The following is a 21,615-nucleotide window of genomic DNA, read 5'->3' on the forward strand; positions in this document are numbered from 1 at the left end:
TTTAAGGTTTGGAATATCCAGCCTGACCTAATGGTAAAATACTCAAAAATAGTACTGATACCCAGCACCCTAGGCACATCTGATAGGGACCTTTTTCATGCTGCTTACTTATTTCTTGATCCAACAAAGACTCGGTTTGGTGCTGGCTGGTTAAATTTGACACGTGATGGGCATACTGATTCATCAGAAAGCTTGATATCTGGACTACCAATGTGGTGCCTTCTTTCAGTTAAGGACTGATTGACTACTTCATATGCCTCTAGGTATCTAGGCCTACCACAGCTGAGAGGGAGAATTTCAGATAGTGTCCAGCTGGGTTTTGGCCCCTTGCTCAGAGGTCCTCATTCCCTGGAAAGAGTGTGTAATTAGCTGCTGTGAAGTAGGAAACAGTGACAATGATCCAAGTTGGAAATTAGAACCAGAGCTACAATAGTGGGAGTAGGAGAGCTGAACACGGAAGAGCTGGGCACTTCCTCGTACCTAGTGCTGGACCATGCAAAGTAGACTGCCTGGTGCCTTACCTCTTTCTTCCATGAGGCCTCTAATGTCAGAGAACTATGAAAGGTTGGTCCAGGAAGAAGGCCCTGGACCTCATGTCATTTACACACGAGGAATCTGAGGCCAGAGCAATGGAGAGACTTTTACAGGGTAGCAGTTAGCATTGGATCCTGGCCTGGCATCTGCGTAGCCTGCTGTCCACTGCCAGCCTCCTTTCAAGTCATTTTCCCTTGATTTATATTCCTCTAAATGTAAGATTGAAAATGTGGCTATCATATGCAAACATTTTTTAAAATCCTTTTGTACAGATTTGAAATATGCATCAGCTTTCTCTAATTTCTCTGATCCACTGACTGAATTTAAGATGCATTACAGATTTAATGATTAGTTTCCTGGGGGGAGGGGAAGAAAGGCTACTACTTTTAATATACTCATCATATATAAAACAAGTCGTAGGTTCAGAAATGTTAAAATATGAAAAAGAAAATCACGTGGATATCACGTGTATGTTATGTGTGTTATAAATAGGCTCTTTTACACCCAAGCATCTGCTCCTTTAAAGTCATGCTTTCAGTAAAGCCAAAACAGTCTTGGGGTGAAAGCTGACTCCTACCAATACATGTTAATAGGAATCAATGAGGGTTTAGGAATACAGTCCAGAAAATTTATTTCAAGCAACCTAAACTGCTAGCTAGGAGCTAAGCTAAGCAACTGGGAGTTTCATTGACCACATGTCTCAACCACATTTACCACATTTCTCACTAAGGAACGTCCCCAGTGTGGATGAAAAGGCATGAGATATTTAGCAGGTGAGGGGCAAAAGGGAAGTGAAGAAGCTGGGTATTCCACATCCTCAATAATTCAGGTGCATTACTAAGAGTTTTTTTAAATGTATGTATGTACAAGAATTTCTGTTTTGCAAATTGAAAAGAGTTCTGGACATGGATGGTGGTGATGGTTGCACAGCAGTGTAAATGGACTTAATGCCATTGAACTAGATAGACACTTACAAAAGGTTAAGACAGTAAGTTTTATATGTTTAACCACATTTTTAAAAGTATGTGCCTATATGTACACACATATTTATATAAATGTTTTTCACTAGTTTGATGAAAATGTATCAGCCATGTCATCCATCCATCCATCCATCTTCATTCATTCTCTCAATAAATTTATTAAGCTCCTATTATGTGCCAAGATCTGTGTTGAAAGCTGGGATACAACTATAAATACAATATACTTTCTATCCTTGAATTACTCAAAAGTTAATTTGGGTGAAGGCTACATGAACAATAAGAACCACCCAGCATGGTGGGGCAAAAATGAACATAAATATGGAGTTAAGATGCTATCTAACTGTGCAGAGTTGTGGCGTGTCTTGGCACTCGTCAAACAGAGAGGGACATGAAGTGATCACCTGCTGAAGGACAATGTGAACAAAGCCTGGGAACAAACAACATGGTACCTAGTACATGCAGTGAACTTTAGCAGTTTACTACATTACTGACGAATTGATGATGTGTCATGGGGCCAGTGGATGGTGTGCTTCTAAGGCTGTGAAATAAAGAAGTAAAGCATAGAGGGTCCCAAACACCATGTTAAGGAGTGCAGACTCCTCAGACCAGTGAAGCTCAGACACATCCTCTCGTGGCCTGAGGAGTCCTCAAAGCACCCCACCACCACCCCGGACCTCCATGAACTTGCCTTCAGAAATCCTTGGTGGTGATGGGCGGAGAGGTAAAGGAACCAATAGGTCTACATGAATAGCCTCAATTTTATTTGTTTTATTTTTTAAGTTTCAATGTGAGGTTTCATTTGAAGGCAGGGTTCTAGCTTAAAAAAAAAAAACACCACCCCATTTGAAAATCGCTGCTATTGGTGATGAGGACTCACCAAAAATTGTTAGCGTGCATGGCAATTAGTTTTGTGTTTTAAAGGTCAGTATTCTGTTTTTAAAGTGATCAAAATGTTTTAGCCGTTTCCGAACCCTGTACTTTACCTAGCAGCACTTTGCATATGATAAGCATTCAATGTAATGTTCAGTAGGAATTATTTTAGGGACATGATTTATGTACTGTTGCCATAAGGGTCGATTTAAATAGCATATTGCCCAGAAACTCAAAAGGAACTTGTAGAAATATAAACTAACTTTTCTCTTCACTCTTTTTCTTTATGTAAAATTGGACTGCAATGATTATTTTCTTCCTGAGCTTTCTGTCTGTTTTTGAGACATTAGCTTTTATAATTTGATGCCTTGTACCTCGTTGACAACTCTGAATCTGTATGTAGGATTGAACTTTGTGGAAAATAACAGTTAATTGTATTTTTTAATGCTTAAAATGATATTCTGGGCAAGTTTTGTTTCTTTATGGACTATAGCCAGAATCCTACTGTTTTTCAATTTGTTTAAATGTAACAGCTTAGACAACATATGTACATGTTCAGTTGAAGATAAAGTATATCATTATTTTTAGCTTATTACAAAGAAGACCACATTTTCTTCTAAATACCTTGATATAAAGTAAATTGAACACAATTTCTGCACAAATCATTTTCAAGAGATCGGCTGTCAAGTGTATTTTTTTTTAAGGAGCATTCTCATAAGAACCAATGAGACTTTGCAAATTTAGATATATTCTAAGCCTGAAATATGGTTGAAGATGTCAGTTTTTAAACAACACTTTGAGAAGTAGTTAGCTTAAAAGTATAGCAATTCAGAGTACACTGAGAATGATTTTGAAGAGTAAAGTCTTGAAATCCTGGAAAGAAAGTTGACAGATTCACTACAATTAGGAGACAAGCAGGTAGAACTCCCACTTGTGAAAATTTTTCTTCCCCAACCAACTTCTGATACTGGCTTAAAAAGAAAAAAAAAAAAACTCCAGCAAACTCTTACTCCTTTCAAGCTTCCAAATCTACTGCATAGACATTCTCCTAGTTTCCTTATATAGTAGAGTAATAGCACTGTAATCCATTGCCCCTTCTCTAAAGGGTGAGTAAAATAGGTCTATGAGAAATGCTAGAACTGAAATGTATTTTTCCTTCAAGCCTGGGGTGTGTGTGTGTACATACACATAAACATGCATGAACTTACACATATGTTTGATTGCACATATTAGAAAGAAGAAGAAAAATGATTTGAAACTAACTTCCCAGATTCTACCACCATTACCAATATCTTTTATTAATTCTAACTTTGTTATACTATTGTATGAAGACATGTTAATATGGCTCATCCTTTGGCAGGCAAGATGATGTTATATGGAAGTTTTGCCTTTTCTGCTATGAGAACCTGAATATTTAAATATTGGAAATTCTTGCCTGATGTTCTTTGGTCTTGCTGTTTTCAATGGATTGAGCTTTATAATCATATATACGCATTAGACTAAATTCACGAATGAAATGTTAGTTTCCTCAGTGTTTGTTATATTTGTACCACAGTAAAGGTATTTCATGGCCTCTTGGCCAATTGCCAGTCTTCTCACATGCTGGAAAGAATTACTCCTCCCCTACCATCTCTGAAAACCCTACATTCTTGGAGTCGTGTCATATCTTCCTGAATTCAAATATACGAGGCCCACGTCCCTTGTATGGACATATGCTCTCTCACACATACATAGTCACACACACACACACACATATATACATACAACAGAGAAAGAACAGTAGTGGCAGGAACAGTGCCCACCATTCTCTTTAGTGAGTATATATCCCCTAGCCCATCCATAAGATGGGCTGGATGGAAGATGTGAAATTGCTGTTTCCCTAGTGGGTCTTGGTACCAAATAATATGACCACGCTTATAATTGTTGTCCCTTTTAAAATTAATGAGAGAGACAGCATAAATGATACATACTTTGGGTTGGAAGAATTATATTCAAACCTGTTCTCTGCTACTTCCAAGTTTTGTGATCTCAGGTTGTTGCCTAATAGCTCAGAATTTATTTCCTCTTCGGTCATGTGGGAATAATAAACCTCCTTTCACAGGATAGTTTGGAAGATTAAACAAGAACCAATACAGGAAATTCAGTTTTCATTCATTTTAATTTAAAATTATAATACTTTCGAAAAGCAGATGAATGTACATCCCTAACTGCCTGCATGTGGTGCAAGGTGGCAAGCATTGCTTCAGGGTGGGGAGGAGTAAGTAGCTACCTCTGATGACTGACTTTAGGGCTCCGGCTCTCCACCATGGCTGCACCCAAGACCAATTAAGTGCGGATCTCTGTAGGTGAATCCCAGGCTTCAGTATGTTTGAAACTTCCCCAGGTAATCACAATGTGCCGCCAAATTTGAGAACTGCCACTTTAGGGGGATTTGAGTATTCAGTTCTTCCAATGGCTGGATGGATGATACCTGGCATTCTACCACCTGTACTGTATTCTTTTCGTTTAAACAAAACAGGGACTTAGACATCATGCTAAAAGTATCTTAAATAATCAAAAATAAAAGTATCTTCCATCTGTCTTAGTCGGAATTAGATTAAGTTCTCTCCAAAGAGCCTATATTAATAGGTGGATATCAGGATGGCAAAGAGAACTAGGATCTCTAGATGTCTGAAGAGAGGAGCAGTTCAGTACAAGGGAACAGACAGGGAAACAACTGGAACTAAAATAATACAAAAACCCCAGAAATGTCAAGAAACTTGTTGCATTTGGAAATAAGTCCTTACGAGAGCACTACCCTGGAATTGATTGACTTCCCTGAAAGGTCAGGGTAATGGCCCTGATTGGTCTTGTTTCTTGAAACGTGTTGCATCTTCAAAATGTGGAATGAGGGAAAAAGTTCATTCACTTGTACTCACTGTAACCAAAATTCAGTTAATTAAATTAATTTTCAATAAGATGAATATATTTTTTCAAAAAAACACAGTTTTTACTTTTTTAGAGAACAGACTAAAATAACTCCATATTCAAATATTCTCTCATTTTTTAACAAACGGTGCTGGGACAAATAGAAAGAGAAATGGGACATGTGCAAAAGAATGAAGTTGGACCCTTTACACCATATACAAAAAAATAACTAAAATGGATCAATGACCTAAATGTAAAAGCTAAACTATAAAACTCTTAGAAGAATACTGAAACATAGGAGTAGATCTTCATGACCTTGGATTTGGCAATGGATTCTTATACCTGATTCTAAAAGCACAAGTGGCAAAGGGAAAAATAATTTAGACTTTATAAAAAAATCAAAAACTTTTGTGAATCAATGTCAAAAAAGTCAAAATACAGCCCACAGAATGGAAGAAAATATTTGCAAATCATGTATCTAATAAAAGTCTAGTTTCCAGAATATATAAAGAACTTTTAGAACTGAACAACAAAAAGGGCAAACAACTCAATTTTAAAATGGGCAAAGGACTTGAATAGACATTTCTCCAAAGAAGATATACAAATGTCCAATAAGCACATTGAAAAGATAACGTCAGTAGTGATAAGGAAATGCAAATCAGAACCACAGTGAGATACCACTTTATGCCCATTAAGATGGCCATAATAATAAGAAAAAAGAAAAATAACAATTGTTGGCAAGGATGTGGAACAATTGGAACCTTCATATATTGCTGTAAAATGATATAGCCACTGTGGAAGATAGTTTGGCAGTTCCTCAGAAAATCACACATAAAATGACCCAGCAATTCCACTCCTTAATCCACGACAGGCATTCAAACAAAAACATGTGCAAGAATGTTTATAGCAGCATTCTTCATAATAGCCTAAAAGTAGAAACAACCCAAATGTCCATCAGCTGATGAATGGGTAAATATAACATGGTGTATACATACAATGGAGTGTTATTTAGCCAAAAAAGGAATGAAGTAGTGATACATGCTACAACTTGAATGAATCTTGAAAACAGTATACAAAGTGAAAGAAGCCAGTCACAAAAGGCCACATGTTGTATGACTCCATTTATATGCAGCGTCCAAAATAGGCAAATTCATAGAGACAGCTCAGAGCTGAGAGGAGGAGGGAGTGGAGAGTGCCTATGGGGTTTCTTTTTGGGATGGTGAAAATTTTCTAGAATGAGATAATGGTGATGATTGCACAACATTGTGAATGTACTGAGAGCCACTGATTGTATAGTTCAAAATGATTAAAGTGGTGAATTTTATGTCATATGAATTTTACCTAAATTAAAAAATACATATCTCTCTGACATCATCTCTTCTCCAGTCCTCTGCACGTGGTCTTAAACTAATCACTTAACCATTGCTAGAAGGTATCATTCCATCAGTTTTCCTTTGTAGTAATTTCATTCTCATCCTATCCTTTTTTTTCTCCAATGTCATACTTCTGCAGAGTCATCTACACCAGTCTCCACTTCTTTACCCACACTTCCATTCATCATTTCTCAGGCTTTGGTCTCCAAAAGAGCCAGTGGAAACATTGCAGACATGAAAAGCCTCCATCTGCAGATTTCACACCTGACCCAGAAGGCTCTGCATTTGCTCAAAAGGAGGTGTGGGTGTCTCTGGCTTCCCAGAGGGGCCTTCCAGGTTTTGAAGTTAAAAATCTGTTTCCAGTGTGGCCCTACCACATGGATGGACAGACTCCCCCATCACAGCATCACCAAAGAATGTTAACTTTTGGGAACGGGTTGAAGAACTCCTATAGCATTTTCTGGCAGGCACAGGTGATTCCTACAAACTCAGTGGAGTGGAAGTCACACGTACAAAAATCTAAATTTGTGTCAGAAGATGTAATGCTGTTACTCGCAGAGCTTAAGTGCTTTTAATTCTAGATAATAGATAGTCAGCTCTGATAGCTTTGGAGATTCATCTCTGAGCCTGCGGAGCGGGCAAGAGTAGAAGGAAGCTGTATTCATCATTCTCTTAATGTTTTTCCCTCTTATTTTTTTTTCTGCTGGGGTCAGCAGAAATGGGATATATATATTTTTTAGATCAGTATTATTATGATTATGATTATACTGAAAGACCTGTATGGGAGGAATGCTGCAATCTGAATTAAAAATAGCATTTTATGTCCTCCCACACACAGCACTTGAGTGTTCTGAATGCCTTTTATAAATGCAGACTTTCTGCCTGGCTAGATAAAAGAAGCTGTCACTTCATTTCCATAACGAAGTCATTCCCAGGAGAATTCCATTGTTTTAGCAATAGAATTTTTGTAAAAGACCTCTTATTTTGCCTGAAAAAGGTAACAAAAATGAACTTTTGAGAGCTTATTCGACAAAACAATTAAGGAGTTAGAAATTTTCTTCTCTTTTGATATGTTAGGAGTTGTAAGTGTGAGAATCCTCTGAGCCGTGATATTAGGATAAACCCCTGAACCTGAAAGATGAAGGAGGAGGGCAGGAAACCTATTATTCTTCCTTCTAACAGAAATGGGGGTATGTCTTTTCCCAAGAATGTGTGTTCTAGAACCCTGTGATAAATAGTTGTTGCTAATTCTAAAGAGTTTTAAATATTTATTTTTAAAGAAATGTAGGAAACTTTAGAATGCTCTTTATGTAAAGAAATTTCTTGGGGTTTTTAATGAAACATGATTATCAGGTATTTTAATTAAGTTTCGGGACTCTGAAGGCAGAAGGCAAACTGTGGCTGTACCTTCCTAGGGTCTTTTGCTCAGAAGATACTAGTTGATATTTCTCTTGAGTTTCAAACACTATAGCAAATAGAAAGGTGCTTCCTTGTAACTCTTGCTCATAAGTGGCTCAAGCGAGCATGTGTGCGTGTGCTTGCCCTCAGCACCCCTCCCCTGTGCTCTCCCCACCCTCCACAATGGATCTTTGCTCCAAATAAGGTATCAAATCTTTCACTCACATTCATTGAAAAAGAATAATTGTATTTCTTGGTACTTCCCCAGCACCAAGTAACCCACATCAAAGTATACCTGCCTTTGGTTTTTCAACAGGTAATCCCTGGACTTAATGCCAAGTGGTATTTCTGTTACTTGTTGTTTACAGCTGAGACTATTGAAATCTCAGTTTTAAGCTAGAATAGTTTTATTAAGCCTCCTTCGAAAAGAGAGAAGTTTTCAATAGGGCCTTTGTCTGGCAATATTTTTTTTTCTGATTGCATCAGAAAGTTGTAATATTTAAACAAGGAAGCAGCTACCTGGAATGGTATGAAAAAAGAGGTTAAAATGTAGAGTCGTTTTTATTTTTGGCTTTTAATGAAATAAAACAGACAAGAAGAAAAATGAGGTTGATTCAATATAATTATGGAAAGCCTGCTGGTCCAAACATTATGCAAAATTTGGGTAGTTAAAACTGTTGCTGATTTGAATTTTGGAAAATAATTCTGTTTTTAAAAAATCTTTGAGTAGCCTTTAATCATAACTTCTAAAGCATTATTGGAGTGCCTGGTTGCAGCTATGCTTTTACATGGTAGTATTTCATTAAATGAAAAAAGAAGTGTGACCATTTTTTTTAGCATTTTATTTTATTGTTAATTTCAAGTATACAGTACAATGGTTGGACATTTATATGGTTTATGAAATGATGCACTCGATTACCCTATCACCCATCTGGCTTTGCACATAGCCATTGTATTACTGCTGACTACATTCCCTATGCCATACTACCCATCCCCGTGACCATCTTTCAGCTACTCACTCGTACCTCTTTGATAGGATGCTTCCAAAGTTCTCCTTTGAGTACCTTCGGTGAATTCAGTTACTTGTAGTTGTCCAAAAGGATGGTCTGGGGATGTCTGTAAATTCTATCTGGTCTTTTTATTTTGACTCACTGATCAGTATTTTGTGAAGTCAAGCCAAATAAAATACTTGGGGATACTATCATCTAACTCCTAATATGATGGCAAAAAGAGAAGGAAAGGAAAATATTTAAATTTCTTTCTTTGAATTTTTACCATTTTTGTTATAAAGAGGAGAGCAATTAGAGCAGAGACGGAAAGAAATTTAAAGCCTCACAATGCTCAGGGACCAGAACAGCTCATGATTTATAAATACTTCATAATGATCAACGCATGAAGTGCAGGCTCTGTCCCCACCGTCCCCATTTTTCCAGACACTTTCTTAACACCTAAACCAATCATCGCCCTTCTAGAGCAGGCAGAATAAAACCCTCCTCCAGGGAGAAGGTGTATGATGACTCACAGCTGCCCGGGAGGGACTATAACCCAGGGGATGTGCAGCTGCAGTGTGGTCTCCTGTTTCTCGATCTGCATTCTTCTGTCTCCTGGGCCCCAGCACCTTCTGTTGGGCTTCAGCAACCCCCCTGGGAGCAGAATATTAAACAAATAAGGCCAGGAAAAGGTTGTGCATAAGGAGCACATGCCACCTTGGTCTTTAAAATCATAATTTTTCAGAGACGTCATTCTACAGCTAGCTATTCGATACAGATTAGGTATTTCTCATGTATATTTTCATCTTACTATTGATGTGTAGATTTACTTTTCTCTGGCTGCATAATTATATTTCTTAGCAAACTTTGCTTATATCATTAAGGAGATGTAACCTGCATACAAGTATAGACACCTGCCGAGTCTACGTGTGTGTGGATAAAGCCTTATCTTTATGTGATAAGCCGTGCTAATAATAGGAAACAGCGGTGTGGTTCAACATGAATTATAATTTTCAAAAAGTTTCATCATAGGATTTTTCAGCATATTCATCTTTGTGATTATGTGTTCTTTAGGCAGATACTAATTTTAGTGTTTTTTTTTTTTACCTAAGCACAAACCAGTTAATAATATCAGTAGAAAATGTTCCAAATGCATTCTTGATACCCAAGAATTGCCATTTTGGAAAAAGATTTTACAGTGGATAAATCACAAATCGTCAAGTGTTGATCGAAGAGGGATTGCATGATATGATGAATAAATCATAATTTTCATGATACTTTCGGTTTAGGCTTCATCTCACCCTTCACTCGCTCCAGCTCTTGAAATCTGACCGGGTACCTCTACTTTCAGGAGAGTTGTGTATTACCATGGCCTTCCCTGGGGAAGGGAATTTTGGCCACCCAAGACTAACATTCATTCTCTTTGAGAGCAGGGTGGAGATAAGCTCTGCACCCCTCTGGACTGAGTAGCTCATCCAGAGGAAGCATTTCTGAACCCTCCCATTGCCAGCAGTCCTGGCTGCTTCTCCTTCTCCCTCAGAAAGAAAATACAGAGTTGGCTTTAGTCCTGGTTTAGAAAAAGAGGCTCTTGCAGAATAAATATTTCATTGATTGACTGAACAATTTCCATATTGGCTTATGTAATGATTTTCCTGCAAGTCGCCAGAAAGGGACTCTCCTATTTGATAACCACAGAGTAAGGAGACTTGCACACATGTCAAAGTGAAAGTAAAATACCACATTCTTAGTCACTTAATCAGCCAGTATTCATCAAGGGTTTACCATTAGCAAAAGCACTCTTATGCTTACAAAAAGAAGACACACAAACCCTGTCTTCACAGAGTTTACTATAGTCTGCCTGGGGAAGTGGTGCCTATTTTAGGATAAAGAATAAAACGATTAGTATCTTAAGGAAAAGGAATAAATACTATAGGAGCTCACATCTTAAAAAAAAAAAAAAAGAAGTACTTCTGATTGAGAAAGTTGTAACATAGGAGGATGAAGGGAGGAGTGATGGAGAAAGGATTTGAGCAGGTCTTGTTAGGTATGGCTTGAATTGTGACACGTGGAGTAGAAATGTGAGCTTTCAAAGATGAAGAGAGAAGCTCGGTTTGGCTAGTACAACAAGCATAAGGAGAGAAGTAGGGAACGAAGTTGGAAAAGCATGTTGGGGCCAGATTGTGAAGGTCTTAAACGTCAGATTTGAGAAGATTTTCAGCAAGCTGTAGGAACCAATACAACAGTATGACATGGAGAAGTCTTATTATATAACTTACTTCAGAAGTTTGTTCCAGCAAAGATGACTCAAGATGATTTGGAGGGAGAATACTGAAGGCAAGAAGACCAATTAGCAGGCTGCTGTGAGAGGAATAGAGTTTGAACTAGAATGGAGGTGTGGGAATAGATTGCAGGCTTCATAGGACTTGACAACTGATGGACTGTGGGAGAAAAAGAAGACAATGATGTCATTACCATGAATCGGAAATAAAAGAGGAGGACTGGTTTGGGGAAAAAAAGATGTGAAGTTTTGAAATAGACATAATTTATTTATATCACACATATCCAGCAGCTTGTTCGAGGAGATGCCAGGCCTCAGGATACCGATTTAAGAACTATACACAATAAAAGGAAATTATTATAGAAAGAGAAGAGAACTGAGCCTGTAACCTTGGGGAATACATTCTCTAGGATTAAAAGGAATAACAGGAAGGGACAAAAGCCAAAAACTAGCAGCAGAATGGTGTGAGGAACACCAGAATAATACTGTCTCAGAGAAAACAAGAGTATTATGATATTGTCGTGCAAGAGACAAATAAAACAAAGTGGTTTAAGCAAATAATTAGAATTGATTGTATCATATATGTAGTTTTCTATTGTTGCATAACAAATTACCAAAAGTTTAGTGGCTTAAAACCACCCCCATGTTATCTCACAGTTTCTGCAGGGCAGAGGTATAACCATGGCTTAGCTGCATTCTTCATTCAGGGTTTCATAAGGCTGATAGGGTTTTAGCTAGACTGCATTCTCACCTGGGGTTCATGGTATTCTGCCAAGCTCACATGGTTATTGGCAGAATTTATTTCCTTGTAGTTGTAGGACTGAGATCCCGGTTCTGTTGCTGGATGCGGGCTAGGCACCACTCTCAGCTCCTGGTGTCTGTCTCCAGTTTCTTGCCAGTGATGTTACCCTTCCACCTCATCTGTCCTCATGCTTTAAATCTCATGCTGTCGCACCAAAGGACTCACCTGATGAGGTCAGGCCCACCACGGATAATCTATTTTAAGATCAATGGATTTAGGATCTTAATTTTATCTGCGAAATCCCTTCATGGCAACAGCACCCAGATTAGCATTTGATTGAATAATGAGGACAGGGCAATTTGGAATTTTGTCTTTTTACAACATAACTAGATTCGTCTAAGGATAAATCTAAATTTTAGCATGGCTGGATCCAGAGGACTTCATTGTCAGCTTTCCTTCCTGCTGTAGAGCTTCATTCTCGAAGTAGGCTGTGCTCACAGAATGGTGAAACAGCTCTTAATAGACCATGCTTCCATGATCTCACTAGGAGAGGGTGCCTCGTTCCTCTTAATCCCAGCCAGTCCAAGAGAGTCCTTTGATTGTCATGGCTTTGGTTATGTCTCTATCCCCAAAACCAGTCATCATGGTGAGTGGGATATGTATTCTTATTCTCCAGACCTAGGGCATATGCCCATCGTTGGAGCTAAGGCCTGAGGTCTTCCCAGCCCAAATAACAAAGAGAATGGGGAAGGGGTCATTCCTGAAAAATGCTGTTCAGGCAAAATTGCTAGTATACTAAATTAAAAAAAAGAGAGAGAATTGAAGGAATTACTATATCAGATATTATAAAAGAAGTCAGGAAAAGGCCACTACATTTGGAAGGCAGGAAGCCATTCTGAAAGGAAAAGAAGGAAGTTTATTTTTTAAAAAAAGTGGTGAAAGTCAAACTCCAAGAGTTTAAGATGAACCTGTTGAAATAACAGCATTGAATTTATATTACATGTTAACATGTTTGTTGGTAAAGGTGAAAAAGGTGACAGCCATTTTGGGAATGTATCAGTGTGGGGGGAAGGTCTTTCAGATTAGCAGTGACTGATATGTTTGTAAGGTGAGAAGTTTCTAGTTAAGGAAAAAGATCGAAGGGGAGATGGAGGGTGGAATAGATCCCATTAGGGTCTGAAGCCAGTAGGAGGAGAACAGACTCAGACCCCAAACAGAGCCACCAGAAAGTTTTCTCAGATTTTAAAATGTGTGGACTTTTTTGGGGGGAAGGGGGCGGGGAGGGGGATGTTGACGTTGGGGGTCATCATCTGTCACCTCTTTGGAATAGACAGGTATCATTCTTTTCAATATAGCCATCTTATAATGATTAAATATACTCAAGATCCTAGCCTCTGTCTGGCTATCTAATAGACAGAAAGACTTATGCTTAGAGCAGTGATTCTCAAAATGTGGTCCCCAGACTAGCAGCATCGGCATCACCTGGGAACTTGTTAGAAATGCAGGTTCTCTGGACCCACTCCACACCTACTGAATCAGAAATTCTGGGAATGGGACGGACAATATGGTTTAACAAGACCTCTAGGTTTTTCTGACGGTGGTTCAAGTTCGAGAGCTGCTGCCTCGGAGCACACACGTCTCCCCTCCACACTCCTCAAGGGTTTTCTTAATCCTGGCTTTTGAAGTGTTGTGAGAATCAAGGATATAGGTTGGCTCCTGGTGACCTGGGATGGGGAGGGGAGAGTGTTGTAAACCTTGAAAGGAGATGGCAACTGTTCAGAAGCCACTAATGACTAAAAACGTAATGGATTGGCAGAACTGAAGAAAGAAGGCTAAGTTATAACTTAATTGTTCTCCAGTTCATGGAGGGCTTTCATCGTAGGCATCGTAGGAGCTCCAAGTCCCTAGAGAACAGAGAAAGGTGAGAAGGGTTTAAATAACCACAGAGTAGTGCTTCCTTTGGAGTATGTGTTAAGTCGTAGAACAGGTTTTGGATATGGATCATTTAATTTAAATTCAGGCTCTTCTACTAGACACTATTATGAGGCTGCAAAAGAAGGGCATGGCAAGGTTTCTTTCATCAAGGAGCTTATAAACTTTTCAAGCCTTCAAGACTTAAATAAATCCAGTGGAGTATAAAAAGACAATGCAAGGGAATACTTAATTGAAAAGGACCTTGGGTTAAAATGTGTGGTAGAGGCTGTAAGTGCTGTGGGCAGTCAGGGGAAGGAGGAATTGGCACTGTGTCGTTTTCTTCTCTGGTCAGTGGATAAAACTGTCAGCCTGGAATAATTTCCTAGGTCTGGTGGCGGGATATTGGACAACTCGGCTTCAAGAAATCCTTTTTCTTGCCCTCTCCTTTCTTTCTGAATGTTCTAGTTTGTCAAAATTATTAAGTCAAAGAGAAGGTTGGTATTTCAAGACTTTGAACTTGAAGTATTATTATTTTTGCTTATAAAAGAAACTGGTAGGAGAAATTACATTTTATCATGGGTGTCTTAAATGGAAAGAGACTCAAATGAAAGTTCGGCTTACTCGTTTCAAACAGACTTTGAAACTTACTCCATTCACGGAGAGAACATGAATGAGCCTGTCTCAGAATGCCCTTATTTTGCGGAATGAAGAAAGCAAATTAATCATTTTCCTTAGTGGAAGAATTAAGTCGTACTAAATCTGGAGTAGAGGGAATAAGAAAACACTTCAGATGAACACAACATTTCCATTGCTTTTTATTTCTTTTCATCATGCTTCTCACTTGGGTAAGTAAACAGATAAGCAACCAAGAAACAAGACAGAAGGTTCACAGGATACTCTTGTAGGTGGACATAAATGCCATTGAAGTCTGGAAGAGGAATAAAAAAAAAAAATGATATCCTGATACTCAAGAGGAAGCCAGCAAATTTGGAACCTAATGCAAAGTACTAAGATTTTTTTCAGATGTTTAGGTAATATGATCTGTTTTTAGCCCTCTTGGGGAGGGTTTTCTTAACTCCAGCTGTAGCATGCAGGTGTTAACAGAGATCTTCCTTTTATTTCTTGTGATGACAGGGTGACTTGAGATGCATTAGGAAGCCAGAGTTTGCCTTTGCCATCACATCAAGGGTAATAACTGCACTGACTAGTGTTCCTCCAGCAGAAATCACTAAATGTCTGTTGCTCTGATGCCCACAGCCGTCAGAAAGAAGAATTACCTCTTATTCCAAGATATTAAGAACAGTTCTGTTGCTCATTTCTTTTTTTTTAAATTGATGTATAATTGACATATAACATTATATTAGTTCCAGGTGTACAACATAATGATTAGATGTATGTATATATTGCAAAATGAACACCACAATAACTGGTTAACATACAGTCTGTCGCTCATTTCTTGATCAAGAAGACTCAGTTGAAATGGCCAAGAAAAAAAACAAAGATGAATTAACAGAAATGAGTTGTACATCCCTAGTTCACAGCATATAATGCATAAGCTGTTTCTTTTCCCAGGAAACTTGATGCCTGGCTAACTTTTGCTCATCTTTCATTTCTCTGCTTAAATGGTACTTTTATAAGAAAAGCTTTTCTGAGCCTCTCCTCTAAATGAGGTACCCCTATTATGATCGGAAATCGTGGTGCTTATTTTTTTTTTATAATGCCCACCCAATGTTCAAATTTTATGCACATTCTAAAAACGGTATACTGTAATTCTCTAATTTCTGTCTCTCTTGAGTCAACGAGCTCCTTTACAAGCATGATCTTTGTTTTGTCCACCATTGTGAACAGAGAACCTGGTGGGTATACTAAGCACCAAGTAAAAAATTGTTCAAGCAAATGAATTAATAAGAAAGCACTTTGTAAACTGTATTCACTATAAAAGCTGTGGTTGACTATATTAGTAGTGGGCACTTTCTTTCTCCCTCTGTCCTAATTTTTTTCTCTCCATTTTTCAGTTCCTTATTTTGAGATAAACTTGTCACTGTTTTACCAATTCTAAATCTAAGATTCGACATTATTCCTTGTTGCCTGTTTTTGAAATAAGGAACCCCTTTTTTTTCCCCTCAAAAATATTTTACCCACAGTGTTACTACTGTCACAAGCCCACCTTTGTTCAGCGTGGGCTTGTGACTCTGAAAGGAAAACATGACTGGCCCTTGTGGATGATTTATTTGGGAAACAAACAAGATTCTAGCATAGCACTTAAATTCTGGTTTTTGTCATCTCCAAAGCCACTCATGTAAGCTCCCATACCTCAAGTATGCTCCTCAAGAATTCACAAGTCAAAATAACTCGATAATATTGGCCCAGGAAAAGCTGTTCCTGGCTCTGTCTTCAAGGAGGAAAAAAAAATTTAAATCCAGGTATGGAAAGTATTAATGATTAGGCAGTGAATAGGTCTTTTCTTGAAAAGCAGCAGACAACAAAAATTATCTACTTCTCCAGCAGGTCCTTGGCGCACCACTTCTGTGTGTTAGTGTTATCCTCGGTGAGTGGAGATGGCAGACAGCCAAGTGGAAAATTTCACAGCCCCACAGACCTCTAGTGCACTAAACACTGCAAACCAGCAATCTGAGGGAGCCATGTGGCCTGGACCAAGTAATGATGTGCCTGCACATGCCTCTCTCCCTCACCTTCCGCTCCCCCTTCCTCTTCTCTTCCTGCTCCAGGCCCTCACTCTCCTTCTCCCTGAGATTCCAGACGCCTCTGTGTCCCATCCTCTGCTTCTCTCAACCCCTCCGTGGAAGGAGAAACCTTCGCATGGTGGCCCTCGCAGATGTTTGGATGTTTGAGTGCCCCAGAGGTGGTTGATTGTTGGTGGCTGGCCAAGGCTGGCTTTTATATTCTGGCTCAGAGCTCAGTTAACAGGCTTATGACCACTAATAATACTTTGCGTTTACATAGTGCCTTTCTTCTCAGGAACTGTGAGTACTTTGCAAGAGTGATCTTATTGATCTTCCCAACAACCCAGTGAGGTATGAAAATGGCAAAAGGTCCTAGCTCCCTCCTTTTTGCAGAGAGTAAAATCAAGTTGCTTGTTTTGAGGCTGTGTTGCAAATTTGCATCTCAGCTTTAACTTTATTGGGGGGAGAGGGCAGAGGAGAGGAGTGGGGGAGGCTGGCCTTGCCTTACTGCTGTGTCTCCTGGGGCAAGAACTAACATATTGAATTTCTTTTTTACAAAAAAGTACTGGAAAATGGTCTCCGGTGAATGATCAATTAGTCTAATTGATTGTGAACTTCGTTTGTTGAGATAACACGTGATTCGATCATGCATTTACCTTTTCCTTTTTCTTCTGTTCTATTCCCATGCTAGGTATTTCTCCCTTCTCTGTGAAAGGAAGAAAGAACACGCCTGAGCCCAAGAGCACTCCAGCTTCTGTGAGAAGTCTCCATGGTGAAGGAAGGCTGGGGCTCCCCGTGAGCAGCGCACAGTGAATGTTGTAAGTTAGCAGGGGCAATGTCTGCAGTGGCTTGCCTGGCAAGGAGTTGTGAATCATAGGCTGTAACTGAGCCAGGGTGATGAAGGGGTGTTCATGTTAGCTCTAGGTGATCATCCAATTAATTTCTTTTTTTAGGGGAAAGGTTCTGTTTTTATTTGCCGTGAACTTGCCTTTCTCTCAGCTTCTGTGGTGCACTGCTCATTATCTCCTTCTGGAATAAAAGTGGAATACAGTGATTCTTTCATTGTAGGAACGCCCCTTCTCCTGGCACAGTTAAATAGCATCAAGTTTAGAGCAGCCTCACAATTCTTTTAGGTTGGTGGGTAAGGAATCAAAGTTCCAGGCTTGAAATTAGCAACCAGGATTGACACGGGCAGTTATTTTTATTTATGTGAAATTTTTGACTGGAATGAAATGTTCTTCTGGCTTTCAAAAATCTGAGTGTGCAAGTATAGTCAATTGTTTTGGGCACTTCTCTTATTCAAAAGAGATGCTGATTTACTGTTTTTTTATCAGGCGACTGGGTTGGGATTTTGTGAATTGTAAAGTAGTTTTTGCAGGGCAATCGATGGTCAACTTTCATGAGGAATTTTAGGACCAAGTAATTGAAGAGACAGTATGGGCTACAAAGAACTTAACAGTCATGAAACTTAAGGGCTTGGCCAGTTCTGCTTTCTGGAGATTTCACCTCATTGATAAACTGTCACCAAAAAAGTTTAAAAGAGTTTTGACCAGGAAAGAATACAGGTATAGGAAACCCAGGATGGCCTAGGAGCATATTGCCCTCAATTTTAGAAGAGGAGGAGTCAACCTCGACTAGGTTTGTGTGTGTGTGTGTGTGTGTGTGTGTGTGTGTGTGTGTGCGCGCGCGCGCGCTGTGTATATTATATAGACATAAATACATATACTTGTTTGTATGCATATACACATATGTCTATATATAAAGGACTAAGCATGTTTAGCTTCTTAATAATTCAGTCAATAAACTTTTTCAGGTGTTTATTACCTATTTTTTTCCGGTTTCATAAAAGATTTTGAAAAGCAAGCTGCAGTAATATGAGGCATATATCAGGGAGAAATAGCATTAACATTGAAAAGAAAAATTTTCACTGATTTTTTTGTATTTCATGGTTTTCTAAAAATTTTTATTAAAATACTCATATTTATCAATATGGATAGGTTAAATAGTCATAAAAAATAAGCTTATTCAATTCAGTATCTCCCAGTGCTTCATAGTGTATGGATAACAGGACATACTGGTGTTTTAATATGTTTACATTTTGTACCTATGAGCACACTGGTTCTAGAGGAAAGTACGCAGCTCCTGGAATCAAGTGATCTGAATTTATGCCTTATCCTATGGTTAAGGTCAAATAAGTTCACAACACTGGGCAAGTCACTAAACCCCATGCAGTGTTATTTCGTGAGTCTATAGATCTATCCATATTACTTGTCTATCGATCAGTTGAGATCTTGGTTTGGGGTCCTCATTAGGGGCAGAGTATTGCGTAAGGTATTTTAATACTTAATAAAAAATATCTCTTATTATCAAAGTTTCTATCACTATTAAAGAATAATTTTGGATACCATTAGATTTGGGAGTTACAGTACCAGTGTGTTTTACTACAAATTATTTTCCCAATCCAGTCGATGTTAGAACACAGTTCTGGTGATGTTTTTCTAGTGCATTTATATCCCAGGAAACAAGTGTCATGGAAAAGTGCTTTAGGTTTCAGGTTACATTTAAATGAGCAGTGCAGTTACTATAATCAGGATAGCTTTTGTTTTGAATCTTGTGGGTTTTTTTTTTTTAAGCTATTGCTTTGAACTGCTCATGTGATAACCATGTCAAGCCTCAAACATTGAGTGAGGTTTTCAAAGACGTTCTGAATGTAAACTGTAAGATACCACATGGCCAACTTAAAGTAATTTTAAAATCCTTTTATAAACAGAGTAGGTTGAGAGAGAGGAAAAATATACTAAATTCTAATGAACTGTTTTAGTGCTAAGCACTTTATCTTCTAAATTGCATTTGTTTGGGTGGTGGGGCAAGAAGGGAAACTTCCTAGGTTTCTTAGTAAATTTTGAAATTAGTAACTTCTTGTAATCTTGGTGCATTTTTACAATACTGAGTTTATATTTTCCCGTTACTTTGGTGTCCTGGATGCTCCAAAGCCTGTGCCAGTACAATAGGGAAGACAGGAGATTTTCAAAGAATGTGTGCTTGCACATAGATGGGCTATGATTATGGGTACATGAACATTTGAGTAATAATCATAGCAGCCATTGAATTAGTGGTGTCCAGCCTCAGCAGTCCTTGCAGACTGCACTCCATACTCATTACCTCTGCAGTACTCCTCAACTTGTTTCATTAACCGCCTCTCAAATCTGCCACAGTCTTTCTAGCAGATGTACTTCACTCCTCAAAGTGTCTCAAACCTGCTCTAAGCTGTGGTATATTATCCAAGAAAGGTGTGACGATGAAAACTGACCTAAGAGTCAGGAGACCTGGTTTTTATACATGATGCTTCAGGGGGGCCATTTTATGATTAATAATATGAGAAAGTTGAGTTAAATAAGTTCTGGTGATTCTCCTGGCTCCCGGTGGCTAATATTACATAAAAAATCAGTCTTGGATGAGGCAGATTGGACCTTCATTTTACTCTGGTTGGATTCTAAAAGTCAATGATTTGGTACAACTTTCATTTATAACTGTTTTTAAAATGTTTAGCACAGTCTTATGATAAAAACAGAAACTTATTATGTCTGTCACTGTCGTGATACCCTTCCCCCAGGACACTTGCAGTCACTATGTGACAAATCAGAGGTATTTATTTGAGTGCTAAGAATGTAGTTTTAGTCATTCACATTTAGGATTCACACCCATTGGTCTTTTTGAAAATTAAATATAAGCCATCTTTGAAATTAATTTTTTAAAAACTGTCCACCTTCATACTCAAATATTGCCTAGTATGAAAACAAGGAGGTGGTGATTTATATTTCTTTCCTAAGCCTCTCTGCTTCATTAAATAGGACTTCTCAAGTTACCTTTTCAAAGTGGCCTTTCATGACTTGTATAAAATAGCACCTACCCCATCCCTCTGTGTCCTCTAGCCTACTTTATTTTTAAGCACTTTATGTATTATATATTTATTCATTAATCATTCATCTCTCAACTAGACTGTAAGTTGCATGAAAACAGGGATGATTATGATTATGATTATGGTTGCGATTTCCTGGTGAATCTACAACACCTAAAATGTTGCTTGGCCCATAGTGAGTACTCAGTAAATATTTAAATATTTGTTGAGTGACTATCTAAGGACAGAGTAAATATATGTCTGGGCTTCTCATGTATGGGCCTAAGCCATTAGTAAAAAGGACATAAACATGGTTCCGATGAGAATTGGGCAGGGAGTGGCATGGAGAGACTAATCTGGTCCCTTAAATCCTTAGAAGTTGGTGTTAAAAGTCTGTGATGTGTTAAGTAAATGTGAGAAAGGAAACAATTTGTAAAAAAAAAAAAAAAAAAAAAAAATTTGTAGAGCTATCAATAGAGTCTGGGGATTTTCTAATTTTTAAAAAAAATTCTGCACTGTATATGTTTCCTCTGCTTTTCCATTTGAGTGGTTTGCTTTATCGGTTATTTGTGAGCAGCCCGCCCTAGCATTCTGTGAAAGGTAGTGGTTTTGGTGGTTTTGTGTCTTGTCATCATATCATTTTATCACCATTTGTGTTTCCATTTATTCCCAAAGTGGGAACCAGGCTTGAAATGCCGAGTCTACCTAGAAACTCACCATTTACTGAATAGCATCATTTTCATTTTCTTTCCTTTTGAATGACACACACTGGGAATAAAGAAATGGTATGTCAGTACAAATTAAGTCCATCTAATGTCTCTGTAGTGCGAAAGGGAAAGTTCACAAAAGTCTTAGGATGGTATCATTCTCCATTGCTTTTGCAGATCACAATAATAAAGGTTTCTTGAATTTTGTGTGTTTACCAACCCCCTTTTCAGAATAACTAATCTAAGTACAGGAGTCACATATTCCTAAGAATAGATGGAAAGACTGAAATAAACACCTCTGTGCTTATTTACATAGTATTATCCTGTCTTCATAAACTTTG

At 38.3% G+C, this 21,615-nt stretch overlaps 1 protein-coding gene across 12 annotated transcripts in view; it reads left to right on the forward strand.

The window, feature by feature from the left end:
• The window catches only part of ATXN1 (ataxin 1), a 364,038-nt gene that overhangs the window by 202,511 nt on the left and 139,912 nt on the right, over positions 1 to 21,615 (forward strand). For all 12 annotated transcript variants that reach the window (XR_004955711.1, XM_036236902.1, XM_036236901.1 and 9 more), the window contains one exon: positions 17,361 to 17,487. The gene's annotated coding sequence lies outside the window, so the exon portion shown is untranslated. The remainder of the gene's footprint in view (positions 1 to 17,360; positions 17,488 to 21,615) is intronic.

Source organism: Rousettus aegyptiacus, unplaced genomic scaffold (assembly GCF_014176215.1).
Source record: "Rousettus aegyptiacus isolate mRouAeg1 unplaced genomic scaffold, mRouAeg1.p scaffold_m13_p_1, whole genome shotgun sequence".
In the NCBI taxonomy this organism is placed as follows: domain Eukaryota; kingdom Metazoa; phylum Chordata; class Mammalia; order Chiroptera; family Pteropodidae; genus Rousettus; species Rousettus aegyptiacus.